Genomic DNA, 7,746 nt, shown 5'->3' with positions numbered 1-7,746 from the left:
CTCTACCGACTGAGCTACCCAAGCACGACTCACGCCCGTCCTCACAGCTCTAATCCCACCAGTACCTCGTCTCCTACCTTCCAAATGATGTTTGCTACTTTGTTTAAATTTATCGTATACTCAAGTTAATCACTAAAAGATTAAGCGCGTAAGATACCGAAGTTCCATTGCCTTTCAATTTCGTAAAAACCACACGACCATACAAAAGGTAATTAATCAGTCACTTGTCTAAAAACCGACTGCGTCAATTTTCAGAGCGCTTTTTGAGAATTCTGAGTACCACACAGTAAACACCATGTGACCATGCACATCGTAAAAACGTATACCATCACTGTATTTCGGCTGACTCGTTTGATACTGCATCAGAACGCCCACCGTCAGAGAAGGGGTGGTTATTAAGGGATTTAAGTGAATGTTATCGGCCTTGGGATCTCCACTGATATCTACAGTTTTGTTAAGCGGGATGATAAGTGTTTCCGATTCCTTTTCTTACCCTCAACTAAGTTTGATGTTTTATTTTTATGTACCATAAATTCTGAAGTAAACACGACTTCATCTCAGTGCACTTTACCATTGTTTCGACGTTATATACCATAACAAGTGTATGTTCTGAGAGTGATAAAGTATGTAAAAAGAAGTACGCAAATGATTCAAATTAGATAAATATATGACAAACAATTTAAAACAATAAACACAGATGAACTGAAAAAAGTACTAAGAAGATTGCATTTTTCTCTACATCAAAATATTTCAGAGCCGAAGTACACAGGTTATTATACTATCAGTAAAATCCTGATTTTTCTAATAATTGCACTCCTATACATAACAGCTTCAACCTTATGATTATGTTACGAATGAGTTAATGCTTTAAATATTTAGTGTTCGGAATGCAAGCGTCAAAAAACTTCCAAAAGTTCTAACTATATGTGTAAAGTTTGTTGCAAATACGCTAAAAGCTCTATTGTCAAATACTGGACGAGTATGTTCTGGAAAATTTGCACAAATTTTTAAGCACAAGCCAGTTTTTCCCGCAACTATGTGTTTATGACGTCTTATCTTCTGAAACATATATCGTACAATGATTTTATTTTGCAGGCACCCTCAGTGCTGTATGTGGATTCTTTGTGCAAACTGAGTTGCAAATTTCGTTAGTAATAAAGAAGATGTAGATTACAACGTCATGCCTGTTGCGACAGTTCTACTACGTAAACACAGGAAATGAATTATACGATCAATAATTTTCTTTCACCATTTGCTTGGGGGTGAGTGGCGGATTGTCAGCGAGAAAATGTTTTAAAAGTATGTGTACAGACTATTACAAGTCGATGACTGTTCCCACACGCAAATACGGGATAAATATGAAACTTCCTGGCAGATTAAAACTGTGTGCCCGACCGAGACTCGAACTCGGGACCTTTGCCTTTTGCGGGCAAGTGCTCTACCAACTGAGCTACCGAAGCACGACTCACGCCCCGTCCTCACAGCTTTACTTCTGCCAATATCTCGTCTCCTACCTTCCAAACTTTACAGAAGCTCTCCTGCGAGCCTAGCAGAACTAGCACTCCTGAAAGAAAGGATATTGCGGAGACATGGCTTAGCCACAGCCTGGGGGATGTTTCCAGAATGAGATTTTCACTCTGCAGCGGAGTGTGCGCTGATATGAAACTTCCTGGCAGATTAAAACTGTGTGCCCGACCGAGACTCGAACTCGGGACCTTTGCCTTTCGCGGGCAAGTGGTTCGCAGAAGAGCTTCTGTAACGTTTGGAAGGTAGGAGACGAGATACTGGCAGAAGTAAAGCTGTGAGGACCGGGCGTGAGTCGTGCTTCGGTAGCTCAGTTGGTAGAGCACTTGCCCGCGAAAGGCAAAGGTCCCGAGTTCGAGTCTCGGTCGGGCACACAGTTTTAATCGGCCAGGAAGTTTCATATCAGCGCACACTCCGCTGCAGAGTGAAAATCTCATACTTGATAAATATGGTCAGGATATTATCGTGCGCTAATATACACCGTCTCCTGAAAAATACACAGTTCATTCATATAATACCTGCCTTACTGGGCTGAACCTTTCACAGAACAGTATACAACCTAATGAATAGATTATGTCAGCACTTTTAATTTTTGGAAGTCGGTCACCATATACACTATAGCGCCAAAGAAACTGTCATACCTGCCTAATATCGTGTAGGGCCCCCGACAGCTCGCAGAAATGCTGCAACACGACGTGGCATCGACAATGAATCCTGCAGGGCTGTCCATAGATCCGTAAGAATACGAGGTTGTGGAGATCTTTTCTGAACAGCACGTTGCAGGGCATCCGAGATACGCTGAATAACGTTCATTTCCTTGGAGTATGGTGGCCAGCGGAAGTGTTTAAACTGAGAAGGCTGTTGCTGGAGCCACTCTGTAGCAATTCTGGACATGTTGTGTGTCGCATTGTCCTTCTGGAATTGCCAAAGTCCGGCTGAATGCGCAATGGACATGAAAGGGTGCAGGTGACCACACAGGATGCTTACGTACTTGTCACTTGTTAGAGTCGTATATCACTCCAACTGCTCACGCCCCGCACTACTAAAGAGCCTCCACCAGGTTTGACATTCCCCTGCTGTCATACAGGGTCAATGGGTTCATCATGCTGTCTACATACCCGTACACGTCCATCCGCTCGATACAATGCGAAACGACACTCGTCCAACCAGGTAACATGTTTCCAGTCATCAACATACCAATGTCGGTGTTGATGGGTCCAGGCAAGGCGAAAGCTTTGTTCGTGCAGTCATCAAGGGTACACAAGTTGGCCTTCGGCTCCGAAAGCCCCGCTCGATGATGTTTCGTTGAATGGTTCGCACGCTGACACTTATTGATGGCCCAGCACTGAAATCTGCAGAAGTTTGCGGAAGGGCTGAACTTCTGTCAGGTTGAACGATTCTTTTCAGTCGTCGATGGTCCCATTCTTGCAGGTGTCTTATCCAGCCTCAGCGTCGTCGGATATTTGATGTTTTACTACATTCCTGATATTCACGGTACACTCCTGAAGTGGTCGTACGGGAATATCCTCACTTCATCGCTACCTCGGAAATGCCGTGTCCCATTCCTCGTCCGCCGACTATAACGCCACGTTCAGACTTACTTAAATATTGATAACCTGCCATTGTAGCAGCAGTAAGCGATCTAACAACTACGTCAGACACTTGTTGTCTTGTACAGTATACGCGTTGCCGACCGCAGCGCCGTATTCCGTCTGTTTACATATCTCTGTATTTGAATACGCATGCCTACAGCAGTTCCTTTAGCGCTTCAGTGTATATCAAAATAAAAAAGAAATTTTTGATGCCTCTGGATGCCATTTGATTGCCAGCCCGCAACTGAGATGTAATCCGTGCTCCGGGATGATCGCACATCAATGTACGTTACTGTTATGTGAAAGACTACGTTATTTACGCTGGTCATCCATTGACCTTCATAAACTATATCTGATATTTCCATATGCAAATTATTTATCCATTGTGCGCATGCAATTTAGGTAAGAGAAGCGTTAACTAAAAAACAAATATCTACTAATCCGAAAAACTCATTTCAAGTCTTTTTTATGAGCTGATTAACGATGTATTTATATTTATATGGCTCTACATTATCATTAAAGCGTTATTTAGATACATCTAAGAACTAAATACTTCATACATGGAATAAAACCAGTTTTCATGAGTTACTTTGCGCATACTTCATAGTACATGTACATGTATTTCGTTAAGAGATGAGACTAAATATTAATTTCATGCGATATGAATTACCGTTTCCGAAAGTAAGTCACTTACAGGATTGAGGAAATATGCGTACAGTGTAGTGCTTTAAGCTTTTGTACCATATCGTATCTTCAGTACTGTATAAAAAATTTAAAACTTAAGAATCGCTTCAAGTTTAATTATATTTTACGTAGAGATCACCGTAAGGTTTGAGCGTGTTGCTTTCCATAATTTGAACACATTTATAAGCTCAGCATATATCGAATATACTAGAAGGAGCAAATTTTAAATTCTACTGCGTACCAACTGCGTGTTCACGCGAACCCCGGTTTGGACAAGCAGTTGAATTTTCATGAGACGCAGGGAGAGTTTCTTTCCATACTTTACCGCCTCTAGACGTCTCCTCCAGATGTCGTGGTATTCAGATGTCACTGTTGACTCCTCCCTCGTCAGTAAGATTAATTTTTCCAGCTCTTCCACGCGACCTATATTGAGAAACCCATTTCTACATTTTCGCTCGTGTCGTATCTCATTTCAAACCAATCGAGAGACGTGCCATCTCTGTATGGAACGTGTCTTGTTGAAACTTTTGTGAAAAATAAGAACAAGACTTCTATGATTTTGTAAGTTTAAAAGACTAACTGAACCTACATCCCTACGTTTCAATTCTATTATGCCACTTTTTTATATCCAGTCTTTTTTCTTCAAGAAACTATTAAGCTTCGACTCTTCATCACCACATGGCACAACCGCGTTTAATCCAGTAACTGGCCTCTGAATACCAAATACTGCCTATCGAGTATCACTATGGTAAAGTCAAGACTCCTGATAATACGGATGATATAGCTTTTAGTACCTGTTCGTGCTCCGCAGTTTAAAATGTACTTATTTTCCCTGAATTGTTTCAGTCAGAAAGGTGTTTCAGCATTTATTTTGTTTTAAAATCATAACTTCTTCACCCCTGTCGTGCTAAAGTTGTTCACTGTCCACAAGGAACCAGTTAACAATGGGCTGTAGTACTTTTTACCAAATGGTAACCGAGCGAGGTGGCGCAGTGGTTAGACACTGGACTCGCATTCGGAAGGACGACGGTTCAATCCCGCGTCCGCCCATCCTGATTTACGTTTTCCGTGATTTCCCAAAATCGCCCCAAGCAAATGCAGGGATGGTTCCTTTGAAAGGGCACGGCCGACTTCCTTCCCCGTCCTTCCCTAATCCGATGAGACCGATCACCTCGCTGTTTGGTCTCCTTTGGCAAACAAACCAACCCAACCACACGGTATTTCTCTTACAGAAAGCTACTTTCTTCCGAATGGCATGGAAATCGGTAGATGTGTTGTACATGTATGGACAAACATATGATTACAGTTTCCGAAAAACTGGATGATTTATTTAAGAAAATGAGCTTCACCGTTTGAGCAAGTTAATAACGCGCTGGTCCACTTCTTTCCCTTAAACAAGCACTTACCCGGCCTGAAATTGATTGGTAGAATTGTTTGATATCCTCTTGAGGGATTTCGTGCCAAATTCTGTCCTATTGGCGGCTTGGATCGTCAAACGTCCGAGTTGGTTGGACGTCCTGCCCATAATGTTCCAAACGCTCTCAACTGGGAAGATATCCGTCGACCTTCCCGGGCAAGGTAAGGTTTATCAAGCATGAAGACTAGCATAAGAGACTCTCGCCGTGAGCGAGCATGAATAATTTTGCTGGAATGTAAGCCCTGGATGGCTTGCCAAGAAGGGCAATAAAACTCGGTGTAGAATATCGTCGACGTACCGGTGTGCTGTGAGGGGGATGTGGATTACAACCAAATCCGTCCTGCTAAGAAATGGAACGAGACCGCAGATCATCAGTCTGAATGTTGGGCAGTATGGCGGACGGGCAACGGGCAGGCTGGTATCCCACCGCTATCTGGGGAGATTCGAGAGACATCTGTGCTGGTCATCGGAGTAAATGAGATTCTAGGTCGAAGACGTGTCTGAAGACGCCCAAGAGAGTGGTGGAACACCCTCTTGATTGTCGCCCGCCATACGACCCGATATCCGGGAGTGATGGTTTGTGGTGCCTTTCCATTTCACAACAGGACGTCTTTGGTTGTCATCCACTGCACCCTGAAAACACAGCGGTACGTAGACGATATGCTCCGCCCAGATTTGTTGCCCTTCATGGTAAGCCATCCTGGGCTTACATTTCAGCAAAATAATGCCCGCCTACATCCGCCGAGAGTTTCTACGGCTTGTCTTCGTGCTTGACATACCATACCTTGGCCGTTAAGGTCACCGGATCACTCCTCAGTTGAGAACGTTAGAAACATTATGAAATTGGGCCTCCGACTAAGTAGGGACATCCTACTAGCTCGGATGTCCAACAACTCTTAATCAATGGCAAGCCAAATAAGTGTCTGCCTAAGCTAGGGAAGTGGAACGCGATTTGTTGACTTGCACATTTGCCACTTTTGAATATATTGTTCAATGTTATAGTGGTCACTCACACTTTGCAACATCTCTATACTTTTTGCAGTCAAAATCAGAGCGCTAACTAATCCATTCATTCTTTTTCCCACTTCACGTGAGCCAGCCCTAACTTCGACTAAATGGACAGTGCTACCTATTTGCCTTGCACACCTTCTCTGAAATCTGTATCTTCCTCCATTCAGCATTCGACATTCACGTAAAATTATGCCATTCGTGAAGCAACACCGAATGTGCTGGACGCTTTTGACTAATATTTTATAACTAATAATGGCTTTTAGTAGACGTCAAAAACTACTCGTATTTCTTTCATCTCTGACATTCTCAGATTACAGTCAAATTGTGTTAACATACATTAGTGATTGTTTTGTCTACGAACACTAACACTGTAATTAAAAATATTCTTACGTCCCCACGTAGTTAGTAAGCTTAGCATCGTAAAGTTGTCTCGGGTAGTGGTGATTTTTTGAAAATCTGACCTACCATCGATCAGTTTCTTTTTCAGTTTTGCTTTCTGTTCTTTTAATGTGTTTTAGTGATCGAAATTTGACATCACTTAATGTTAAATTTACCCTCCACCAGTTCTTTATATACCTGATCGTTCTTCATTTCTCATTATGACATTGTCTGCGACTAACTGCTAACCCTGTAAATACCAATAATTACGATATAGTCTTAGAATTTAGGATTTCATACTGCTGTTAAAAGAAAATAAAACAACTGAAAGGAAAACAGTAACTGTTCATATTAAAGAGAATCGGCCTGATTGTGAAAGTGTTGGACGTAAAAGTGTACACTACTTTCAGTTACCTGTTGCTAGTTTACATTGGTGAAGAGCTGAGTATTGATTTCTAATACACTAATTTGCCATACATTCCGCTTTCTCGAAATATCTTGTAAAACTGATTGTAGAACAGGCTGGCTAATATGCATCCATACAGGGCGAGCGACGTATCTGCCAGAAACACCACACACAGGACGGTGTCTCGTGTTGGCAGTGATCCCTGATTACGCTGTTAATCTAACTGGAACACGTGTCGGCTCATGTGAATGGCAGTATGTGACGTGCAGGCGAAACTCTCCCTCCCGTCGTGATAATCTTATCCGTAGCACCCCTCACAAGCGATTACTGATGCTCATTATGTCACGAACATGACGTAATTGTCTTTCACAGTATGCACCAAGCCATTCCTTCCACTGCTGTGATCTGGAAATTCACGACGTCCCACATTTTCTGGCACACGGAATACTACCGTCGGCCCCCAATGAAAACACACCCAAAGTGTCCTATACGTTCAATGAAAAACGCGGAAGCATTTGCATTACAAGTCTGATCATCACCAGCTATTTGTCATCTGCTTTCTCTTAAGGAACTCTACTGTATTAAACCATATATTATAGTCTTCAGACATAGTTTCTCGTGTCCCCTTTATATGTTTTGTTCTCTCATCTTCCCGCCTACCCTTAGGTCACCGATTTGATCTTCTCTGATATTTCGGGATCGAGCGCAGCACTTTCATTGTCCTACCAACCATT

At 42.5% G+C, this 7,746-nt stretch overlaps 1 non-coding gene across 1 annotated transcript; it reads right to left on the bottom strand.

The window, feature by feature from the left end:
• Positions 1-1,386: 1,386 nt before the first annotated feature.
• On the bottom strand, positions 1,387-1,461 carry Trnal-caa (transfer RNA leucine (anticodon CAA)). The gene has a single exon. It is a non-coding gene; the product is annotated as a tRNA-Leu (tRNA).
• Positions 1,462-7,746: the final 6,285 nt, after the last annotated feature.

Source organism: Schistocerca cancellata, chromosome 5 (assembly GCF_023864275.1).
Source record: "Schistocerca cancellata isolate TAMUIC-IGC-003103 chromosome 5, iqSchCanc2.1, whole genome shotgun sequence".
NCBI classification, from domain to species: domain Eukaryota; kingdom Metazoa; phylum Arthropoda; class Insecta; order Orthoptera; family Acrididae; genus Schistocerca; species Schistocerca cancellata.
Note: the sequence above shows the minus strand (reverse complement) of the source record. Positions and strands in the feature narration are given on the sequence as shown.